Source organism: Dendrobates tinctorius, unplaced genomic scaffold, assembly GCF_039654945.1.
Source record: "Dendrobates tinctorius isolate UK_male_01 unplaced genomic scaffold, ASM3965494v1 ptg000138l, whole genome shotgun sequence".
Taxonomy (NCBI): domain Eukaryota; kingdom Metazoa; phylum Chordata; class Amphibia; order Anura; family Dendrobatidae; genus Dendrobates; species Dendrobates tinctorius.
In genome coordinates this window covers 8,119,393-8,131,104 of record NW_027361806.1, presented here as the reverse complement: position 1 = coordinate 8,131,104, position 11,712 = coordinate 8,119,393, and positions in this window count along the sequence as shown.

Genomic DNA, 11,712 nt, shown 5'->3' with positions numbered 1-11,712 from the left:
GTAAGATTTATTACAAACTTTAACAGTAGATGGGATGATTTGAAGCAATGTGTGGTAAAGCATTGGAATATCCTTTTCACAGATCCTGTACTCAAAACATTTTTGCCATCTGTTCCATCTTTTGTTGCCAAAAGGGCTCCGAATTTGCGTGATATTTTGGTCCATAGCACCTATGATCCAAATGGGAGGGAAAAATTACAGAAGAGTGCCAAACGTGAGGGCTTTTTTCCTTGTGGCCTATGTAAAGGGTGTGCTAATATGAAAAAAAGTTTTTTCTTTTTCAATTTTGATAAATCTAGGAAGTTTAACATCAGGACTCACATTACTTGTTCATCGAAGGGTGTGATTTATTTTGCAGAATGCCCTTGTGGCAAGGTGTATATAGGGATGACTACACGTGAGCTCAAAGTGAGAGTGCGTGAACACTGCCTAGACATAGAAAAAGCTAAGACTACCAACGATGAATCTAATTTAAAAACCCTTCCTAGGCACTTTAGGAGGTATCAGAAGTGTAATTCCAGCCTTTTGACTGTCAAAGGTATTGATTTGGTGGATTTGGGTCTTAGGAGTGGAGATTTGCAAAATAGACTTGCTAAGAAAGAATGCCATTGGATTTTTAGATTGGGAACTCTCACACCCCAGGGCTTAAATGAGTCCTTTGGATTTAGCGCCTTTTTATAAGTTTGATGATGCAATTGTGGGTAGAAATAAGGAGTGTTTATTCTGTTTTTCGTTCGTGATTTTAATTTTGTTTTTTATTTATTAGCTTCACTCATTGTTGAACACATTTTATTGTTGGTCCTTGTGGATGGCGAAATAAGGAAGAAGAAAAAAAGAAACATGGAAGAAGGAAGAAGTTGAAAGAGTGTTAGATTGTCCACAACAATGTCCGGAATGATGAAGATAATCCGGGTTAAGATGGACTTGGATGTGGTTCCATCACTCTAATTCTTCCTGTCTTCCCTTGGATGATATAGGATAATGATATCCATTTGTCATGTGCTTTCATGTTTTTTTGGTCGCATTGGTTGTTGTTTTTATTAAGATGGCCATTTATAATGTTAGTGGGATAAGGGGTTGGGACATGGTGGCTGATACATGGGTCTTTGTTGATTACTTGATCGCATGATTTATGCCTTTAGGAAAACATTCTAGTATGTCATTATATGCATTAGAATTACTAGCCTCGTGGCTGTGCGTATGTCCGTACTGTGGGTGGCCGCAAGGCATGCGTGGTGTGTCCATGGCGTTTTTCCTTGAATTACCTGGGACTGTAGTGCCCGGTTTTCGTGGGACCGCGGGACCACTGCGAAATCCCTTATTTTTACACGGGCCCCATAGTTCGAAACATGCGCCGAATATGCCTGCATAGGTGGATTTTGAATAATCCTTTCAACTCCTTCTGTTATGGGTGTTAATTATGTCCTTATATATAGATTGAATATAATATAAAGCCTATATGCGTGTAAGCGCGATAGTAACGTTTATAAATGGCAAAAAAGAATAGTGTGGAAGTTTTATACAACCATATGATGTGGATATACTTTTAGGCTTATGAAACTTATATTATTTAACATGTGTGGCTTTATCACATTAGGTTGTTGTAGTAAGCACAGGACCTTTTGGTAATCACATGACATCTGCCCATTAATCCTATTGGCCGCTGGAAGCCAGCTTATACTGCCCACATGTGGGCTATACTTTAGGAGTCTCAGGACCTTGAGTACATAGGTGCGGTGGCGCTTCTACAATATGGAAGTGTGTGTATAGCTTTCCATTTGTTTGTGAAAGTTAGATGATTTGCACATGAGTGGTTTCCATCAGATTTGATCGGCATAATAAAGCACAGGACCTTCCTGTAACCACATGACATCTGTTCCCCAACCTCATTGGCCGCTGAAAACCATGTGACTCTGTATATGCACGGTTTATATCTTAGGAGCCATAGGACCTGTAGCGCACAGGCGCAGTTGTATGTCAGCAATGAGGAAGTGTGTGTTTTTAATCAGGTGCGAAAATTAAATTAGCCTATAGTGGTAGTTGCTGGGGTATAAAAATGGGACAACCTCCTTTTCCCTGATAAGCCTCCATTGATGAAGCATTGCGAAACACGTGTCGGGGCATGAGGGTCGCTGCAGTAAGCACCTTTATTTATTGGTAGGTAGAGTTGAGCGAAACGGGTCGAAAAATTTCAAAAGTCGCCGACTTTTGGCAAAGTCGGGTTTCATGAAACGACCCTAGGATGAGGTCGGCCACGAGGTCGGCGACTTACGCGCCAAAGTCGCGTTTCAAAAGTTTGTTTTGCGCTCTTTTTCAGCCAATCAGGATCCACGGACACTGTGGGCAACGTGATGACATAGGCAGGGGTCACCACCATCTTTCAGAAGGGCATGCAAGTGATTGGCTTGCTTTGGTGGGCGTCACAGGGGTTATAAAAGGGCGTGCATGCCGACCGCCATCTTACTTCTGCCGATCTTAGCATAGGGAGAGGTTGCTGCTGCTGATTCTGTAGGGAGAGCGTTAGGCAGGGAAGAAGAAAAAAAAACTGCTTCTGCTGCTAGCGATTTTGCCTGTACAACACACCAGTCACTGTGTGTGCAGTGCAAGGGGAGGCTATATTGTGGTGGATCAGCGGTGTTGGTTGTTAGACTGCCTTCTAAGGCTTCCTGACAGCTGCATTGCTGTTTTCCCACTGCTCTGCAAACTGCTTTTTTAAAAGCAATCCCAATTTTTTTTTTTGTCCTGCTGAGGTACTGAGCGTGCATTTTTTCACACCATACAGCGGTGTACGCTCCTCACACAGTACCGTGTAACGGCTGTTATCACAGCCACAGTGAAGCTATCTGTGTGTCACTCTGTGAGAATAAGTCGAGGACATGTTCCGTTCTTACAGACCTGCACCTACTAGTTTTGTCTAGCTTTCAAGCAGTTAAATATATTTGCTGTTTGATCACATTCAAAACTATAGAGAGACAGCGTGTGTCAGTCCGTATACTTAAAAAATACGGAGCTTGACAATTTTACGTACACCGGACAGCCGTGTACGTGCACGCTCCTCTCAGTACCGTGTAACGGCTGTTATCACGGCCACAGTGAAGCTATCTGTGTGTCACTGTGGAAGGATAAGTGGAGGACTTGTTCCGTTCTTACAGACCTACATTCTAGGGAGATTCCTATTCTGCCCAATTCTACATACACCTTGTAGTTTGTGATACACTAGCCAATTTCTGCCTGTGACATAGCGCTCTGATATTCAGTGGGCCTCACACAATCCAAAAGTGTCCAGTGTCCACTAGTGTGTGCAGAAATTCAAAATCTCCCTTATCCTGTTGTCACTTTTTTCACACCTGTGCCATCGAGCCTGTGACATAGCGCTCTGATATTCAGTGGGCCTCACACAATCCAAAAGTGTCCAGTGTCCACTAGTGTGTGCAGAAATTCAAAATCTCCCTTATCCTGTTGTCACTTTTTTCACACCTGTGCCATCGAGCCTGTGACATAGCGCTCTGATATTCAGTGGGCCTCACACAATCCAAAAGTGTCCAGTGTCCACTAGTGTGTGCAGAAATTCAAAATCTCCCTTATCCTGTTGTCACTTTTTTCACACCTGTGCCATCGAGCCTGTGACATAGCGCTCTGATATTCAGTGGGCCTCACACAATCCAAAAGTGTCCAGTGTCCACTAGTGTGTGCAGAAATTCAAAATCTCCCTTATCCTGTTGTCACTTTTTTCACACCTGTGCCATCGAGCCTGTGACATAGCGCTCTGATATTCAGTGGGCCTCACACAATCCAAAAGTGTCCAATGTCCACTAGTGTGTGCAGAAATTCAAAATCTCCCTTCTCCTGTTGTCACTTTTTTCACACCTGTGCCATCGAGCCTGTGACATAGCGCTCTGATATTCAGTGGGCCTCACACAATCCAAAAGTGTCCAGTGTCCACTAGTGTGTGCAGAAATTCAAAATCTCCCTTATCCTGTTGTCACTTTTTTCACACCTGTGCCATCGAGCCTGTGACAGAGCGCTCTGATATTCAGTGGGCCTCACACAATCCAAAAGTGTCCAGTGTCCACAAGTGTGTGCAGAAATTCAAAATCTCCCTTATCCTGTTGTCACTTTTTTCACACCTGTGCCATCGAGCCTGTGACATAGCGCTGTGATATTCAGTGGGCCTCACACAATCCATAAGTGTCCAGTGTCCACAAGTGTGTGCAGAAATTCAAAATCTCTGTGATCCTGTAGTCACTTTTTTCACACCTGTGCCATCGAGCCTATGACATAGCGCTCTGATATTCAGTGGGCCTCACACAATCCATAAGTGTCCAGTGTCCACAAGTGTGTGCAGAAATTCAAAATCTCTGTGATCCTGTAGTCACTTTTTTCACACCTGTGCCATCGAGCCTGTGACATAGCGCTCTGATATTCAGTGGGCCTCACACAATCCATAAGTGTCCAGTGTCCACCTTGTACCTTGTTTTACATTACTATATAGTTCGTTGGATTTTGTCTACATTTCTACAAAAAATGAGGAAGGCTGGTGGAAGAGGCCATGGAATTGGGTGGGGGTTGGCAGCTGGTAATGATGGTGTTGGTGGTGGATCTGATGGTAGTGGCAAGAGCAAAATAGGACCGAATGCAGGAGGTGTTGAGCCTGCGTCATCGTCTGGCTCCATAAGGCTTCGAAGGCTTAGTTTTCTAGGAGTTGGCAAACCGCTTTTAAAGCCAGAGCATCAGGAAAAAGTTTTGTCTTACAATGCTGACTCAGCCTCCAGCTCTATCGCCTCCTCTTCTGAAGTTGTAAAAAGTAAAAGTACTGAGTCATCATTGGAGGCTCATGTTCATGAACCACACCTTTCCTTGTGTCCTTCACCCCAACCAAGATTGAAGGATGACGCAGGCCATACTACTGATTACTCCATGTTGCTGTTTTCACATACCATGCCTGGATTATCAAGTGAAATGGTGAATTACCCAGGCCAAGATGAATCTGACATGGAGTGCACTGATGCACAGCCGCTGATAGATGATTCTGCTGGTACATTCACTCAGAGCACTACATTGTCCTCGCAGTGTACAGAGCCAGATTCTGACCCTGATGACACTCAGGTGCCCCTTCCCGCACACTATACCACCATACACGGTGACACAGAGGAAGGTGCACATGACATTGAAGAGGAGGTGATGGATGACCCAGTTGTTGACCCAGATTGGCATTCATTGGGGGAAGAGGGTGCTGCTTCCAATAGCTCAGATGAGGAGCATCCACAGCAGACATCGACATCGCAACAGCTGTTATCTGGCAGGCCCGGAGCACTCCAAAGACAGGTTCCAAAAATCAAAAGAGTTGCTGGACAGCTTGTCCAGAGGGTCAAAAGATCACAGCGTGCTAGGCCGCAAAATGTCTGCCAAAGTAGGAAGAGTGCAGTGTGGCACTTTTTTGAACAAAATCCTCATGATCAGGCCAAGGTTATCTGTAAGAAGTGCACAAAGACCTTTAGCCGAGGGAAAAATCTGAAAAATTTGAATACCAGTTGCATGCTTAGACAATTAACCACCATGCACTTGCAAGCGTGGACACAACACCAAACCTCAAGTGCCACATGTGCAACTGATCACAAAGAAGGTAGTCAGCAACGCTACATTGTTTCCCCCACTGTAAGCCCACCGGTTATCACAGCAGCAAATGTTGAGGTGTCGTTGCAATGCCACAGCAGTCAGGGAATCCCACTGTTATATCAACGAAATACTGAATCTAGGCCATCAGAAAGAACACCAACTCCATCACCATCATCAACCCTCTCTCAGTCCGCCCTGTCCACCGCTACTTCCACCATATGCAGCTCTCAAGTCCAGCTCACCCTCCCAGACACTATGAGTAGGTCAAGAAAGTACTCATTCTCTCATCCGCGTACACTGGATTTGAACGCCCACATTGCCAAACTAATCTCGTTTGAGATGATGCCCTATCGGTTGGTGGAAAGCGCAGCTTTCTGCGAACTCATGGCCTATGCAGTACCACGATATGACCTACCCAGTCGCCACTTCTTCTCTCGCAAAGCCATCCCAGCCCTCCACCATCGTGTAAAAGACCGCATTGTCCATGCATTCAAGCAGTCAGTGAGTGGAAAGGTGCACCTCACAACTGATGCATGGTCCAGTCGGCATGGCCAGGGCCGTTACGTGTCCATCACTGCGCACTGGGTTAATGTGGTGGATGCAGGGTCCACAGGGGACAGCGGTGGTGGGACAGTGCTGCCTAGCCCACGGTATAGGAAACAGTTGGCTGTAGGCGTTCGACCCTCCTCCTCCTCCAGAAGCGAAAGCTCGTCCACAGAGCGCAGTCGTACGAGCACTCCATCTGCAGCTGCCACTGTTGCACACGAGGTGTCCCCCCTATCGAGCAGCTAGTGGAAAGCGTCAGCAGGCTGTGTTGCAGATGGTGTGTTTGGGCGACAGACACACCGCCGAGGTGCTGGCCGAGTACTTGAAGCGACAAACTGAGTCATGGCTGGGCAGTGTACATCTTGAGGCAGGCAAGGTGGTTAGTGATAACGGCCGTAATTTTGTGGCAGCCATAGCCCTTTCAAAACTCAGCCACATACCTTGCTTGGCTCACACCTTGAACCTGGTGGTGCAGTGCTTCCTCAAAAATTATCCGGAGTTAACAGCCCTGCTCCAGAAGGTGCGAAGACTGTGCGCGCACATCCGCCGGTCGCCTGTACACTCCGTTCGTATGCAGAAGCTGCAGCGATTGCTCCACCTTCCCAACCACCGCCTCATTATTGACATTGCAACAAGGTGGAACTCCACCCTGCACATGGTGGAGCGGCTGTGCGAGCAGAGGCAGGCCATAATGCATTTGTGGGAGGATACACGGCCAGGCACTTTGAGAGCAGACATGGAGTTGACAGGTGTGCAGTGGTCGAAGCTGAAAGACCTCTGTAAAGTCCTTCAGTGTTTTGAGGAATGCACACGGCTGGTAAGCGCAGACGACGCCATCCTAAGCATGAGCATCCCACTTATGCGTCTGCTCATGCAAACTTTGACGCACCTTAAGGAGCAGGCGTTTGCAGCCAATGTTGACGAGGAGGGAATCCTTGATGACATTCAGCCATTGTCTGCTCAGGGACCTCTCCTGGACGAGGTGGAGGAAGAAGAGGAGGAGGAGGAGGATGATGGGGATGATTACTTAGGGGAGGAGGATGCATCTCGTGGGGCAAGTGAAAATGTTGGCGTGGCAAGGTCTGGTACAGGGTTTGTGCGTGACTGGAGGGATGTGGATTTGCCAGAAAGTGCTCCTCCAACCAGCACTCGCAGTGCATCATTGACACCGGGAACATTGGCCCACATGTCAGATTATGCCTTGCAGATCCTAAAAAGGGACCCCCGCATTGCCAAAATGATGAACGATGACGACTACTGGTTGGCCAGCATCCTGGATCCACGCTATAAAGGCAAATTACAAAACATCATGCCACAGGAGAACCTTGACCTAATACTGGATAATAAACAAGCAACTCTGGTAAATCGGTTGCTTGAGGCATTCCCAGCACACAGCAGCGGTGATGGTTCTCACACGAGCCCTACGGGCCGGGGGCAGCTTGGCAGAGGTGTTCATGGTGCACACAGCAGAAGCGGCGTTGGAGACAGGGGTTTCATGACAATGTTGTGGACTGATTTTTCAAGTACCACTCACACAACTGGTAATACTGCATCGATGGAAAGTGACAGGAGACAGCAGTTGTCAAATATGGTTACAAACTACTTTTCCTCTCATATCGATGTTCTCCTACACAGGTCATTCCCCTTTGACTATTGGGCCGCTAAACTGGACACCTGGCCTGATTTGGCACAATATGTCTTACAGGAGCTCTCTTGCCCAGCTGAAAGTGTGCTATCGGAAAGAGTCTTCAGTGCAGCTGGATCAATCCTGACAGAAAAAAGGACCCGTCTGTCAACCCAAAATGTGGATGATCTAACCTTCATTAAAATGAACCATGCATGGGTTTCCAAGGATTTTGTCCCACCTTCCCCTGATGACACATAGGGTGACAGAAAAATGGCTTGCTTTGGTCCACCTCTTCCTGGGACTTGACCTATTTCGCCTTTTGCATCAGCTGAATGTCCAACATCAACATATGCCACTTTCTAATACTCCCTACTACGTACTATGAGGGGCCCAGTGCCATTACCGACGCCCACGAGTGGGCTCCCCTTGCTTGGGCAGGGCCCCAGCATTTGCAATCTTTACCTCTCCCTGCTCCTCCGCTGTGTAGTCTGGGCTGTCAAATCCATACTTTGCCTGACACCGTCTGAGCCTGCCTCCTGATGTATAGACATATATTTTGAATGTGTACGCTATCCATACATGTTATCCGGGGATACGGTACCCTTTCTCACCTTTGTGCAATCACGTGCAATCCATACTGGGCCTAACACCGTCTGAGCCTGCCTCCTGATGTATAGACATATATTTTGAATGTGTACGCTATCCATACATGTTATCCGGGGATACGGTACCCTTTCTCACCTTTGTGCAATCACGTGCAATCCATACTGGGCCTAACACCGTCTGAGCCTGCCTCCTGATGTATAGACATATATTTTGAATGTGTACGCTATCCATACATGTTATCCGGGGATACGGTACCCTTTCTCACCTTTGTGCAATCACGTGCAATCCATACTGGGCCTAACACCGTCTGAGCCTGCCTCCTGATGTATAGACATATATTTTGAATGTGTACGCTATCCATACATGTTATCCGGGGATACGGTACCCTTTCTCACCTTTGTGCAATCACGTGCAATCCATACTGGGCCTAACACTGTCTGAGCCTGCCTCCTGATGTATAGACATATATTTTGAATGTGTACGCTATCCATACATGTTATCCGGGGATACGGTACCCTTTCTCACCTTTGTGCAATCACGTGCAATCCATACTGGGCCTAACACTGTCTGAGCCTGCCTCCTGATGTATAGACATATATTTTGAATGTGTACGCTATCCATACATGTTATCCGGGGATATGGTACCCTTTCTCACCTTTGTGCAATCACGTGCAATCCATACTGGGCCTAACACTGTCTGAGCCTGCCTCCTGATGTATAGACATATATTTTGAATGTGTACGCTATCCATACATGTTATCCGGGGATACGGTACCCTTTCTCACCTTTGTGCAATCACGTGCAATCCATACTGGGCCTAACACCGTCTGAGCCTGCCTCCTGATGTATAGACATATATTTTGAATGTGTACGCTATCCATACATGTTATCCGGGGATACAGTACCCTTTCTCACCTTTGTGCAATCACGTGCAATCCATACTGGGCCTAACACCGTCTGAGCCTGCCTCCTGATGTATAGACATATATTTTGAATGTGTACGCTATCCATACATGTTATCCGGGGATACGGAACCCTTTCTCACCTTTGTGCAATCACGTGCAATCCATACTGGGCCTGACACCGTCTGAGCCTGCCTCCTGATGTATAGACATATATTTTGAATGTGTACACTATGCTATCCATACATGTTATCTGGGGATACGGTACCCTTTCTCACCTTTGTGCAATCACGTGTAATCCATACTGGGCGTGAGAACGGCTGGCGAGCAGTTAAGCAAGCTACAGCACCTGTGGTTTGCACATGTAAGTTTTTCATTTTTTCAGGAATGACGGTTAGGCCTAATTCCGGAACTGCGGTTGACCTGCACTTACTGGGAAATCATCGTTCGTGGGTAATAATTGTAATCAGTGATCCCCATCACTAACGTTGTTCAGCGGGTTATCTGCAACTGTAAGCGACAAACGCTGGCCTTTTCAGTGTAGCGCACATGCAGCCACGGACATGTAAGGGCATGACACACCAGTTATTGGCCAATCTCATGTGCCAGAGCCTCATGTGTCCCTCTAGTAAGCCGGACTCGGACAACGGGGCATGACGGAGTCTCGTTCGTTAACGGAATTAAGCTTGCAATGTGTGCATCTTTTCTGTAGCTGGCATGGTTGAGGCTTCCCAGGTGGAGTCGAATTTAACCGTAGGCTCCACTCCTGGTGGTGCCCTTCTGGACATTCCTTTAAGGTTCAGCTTTGCAACCATACTGCCCACGTAAAACAAACACTTTGCCTTCATGAACGCTGTTTGGAGGGTCATGACTTGTGGGAATAGCGCCGCCCAATCAGTTAACCTGCTAGAGAGATCCTTCGTTGCTCCCAAGCATGACATCACACTCCCTAGGAGGAAGGTAATGCCACTGTGGCGACCGTACTCCTGGGGGCGACACAAGTGCACTGATGCCCAGCCACTGCTCGATGAATCTGCTGGTACATTGACCCAGACCACTACATTCCCCTCGCACGCTACACGGCCTGAATCTGACCCTGATGAAACTCAGGTTACCCTTCCCATATACAGTTCCATCTTACACGGTGACAAAGAGGAAGCTGCAGATAAAAGTGCAGGTTCGGCCCACCCGCCATCAGACACACCACCGTACTATCAGGGGCCCTGTGCCAGTGCCGTCGCCAACGAGTGGGCCCCCCCTGCTTGCTCAGGATCACAGCACTTGCAAGGTTGAAATACTGTGCAGTGAGATGGAAGATGGGAACGACGAGGAGTCCAGACTAGTACAGGGATTCCCTAGCGAGGAGACTTATTTGATTGTTTTCAATGTTGGGACAGCAATTTTTGGGGAGCACTATACTCTGGAGAATGATAGATGGGGCCCACCATACACTGGAACATTCCAAAGGTGGACATCAGACACTGGAGCAGCATTTGCAGGGCCCATTATACACTAGAGCATAAGAAATGGGGCCCATTATGTTTGGAGCATTATTTGGGCCCATAAGACAGTGGAGCTTCATCCATGGGGACCAACATATACTGTAGCATTATGTGGAGCTCATCATATACTGTTTCAAACATTATATGGGACCAATGATTCTGTATGGAGAAATAGATGGGCCTCGTCATGAGATGTAAAAAGTGAAGTATTTTTCATTGTACTATACCGCTATTTCTCTGCCGTATCGGAGCATGATGAGTTGTGGTATGTGTTAAAGGGCCGCTCTTTCACCCAGGGCACATGAAAACCTGGAGCCAGCCCTACCCCCCACAACTTTAGCCAAATAACCCCCATTTTTCAGTGCGTAACTTGTATTATGAAGTTAATTAAGGTTGACAAGCTTAAGTAAGAAGAATTGATGCTTTTGGCATTCAAATGGGCACTGTAGGTGTGTTTCCTGTCCTCCTCTCACTGCCAACTTTTATTCCCCATTGACTTACATTGGGTTTCGTGTTTCGGGACGACCCCGACTTTTCCCTATAATCGGCTGATCTTGCTCGACCCGACTTTTGGAAAAGTCGGGTTTCACGAAACGAAACTCAACCCTAAAAAACCAAAAGTCGCTCAACTCTATTGGTAGGTTGTAGTGACTTTTTGTCACGCTTATATAGTGTTTATATTTCTTAGTTTATAACTATGCACTGTGAAACACTGGTTTCATGAGACTTTATAACCTATTTTATGCACTGTGAAGTATCAGTTTGACGGGATGCTCCTTTAGTGTTGCACCTCTTTACAGATGACTAATTGGTATGGAGCAAGTGAAATTTCATAAATCTCCTTCGGTGCACACACTGCAAATTGACTCAATAGTCCTTTTATGATAAATTAATAATGGATATGGAGCAAGTG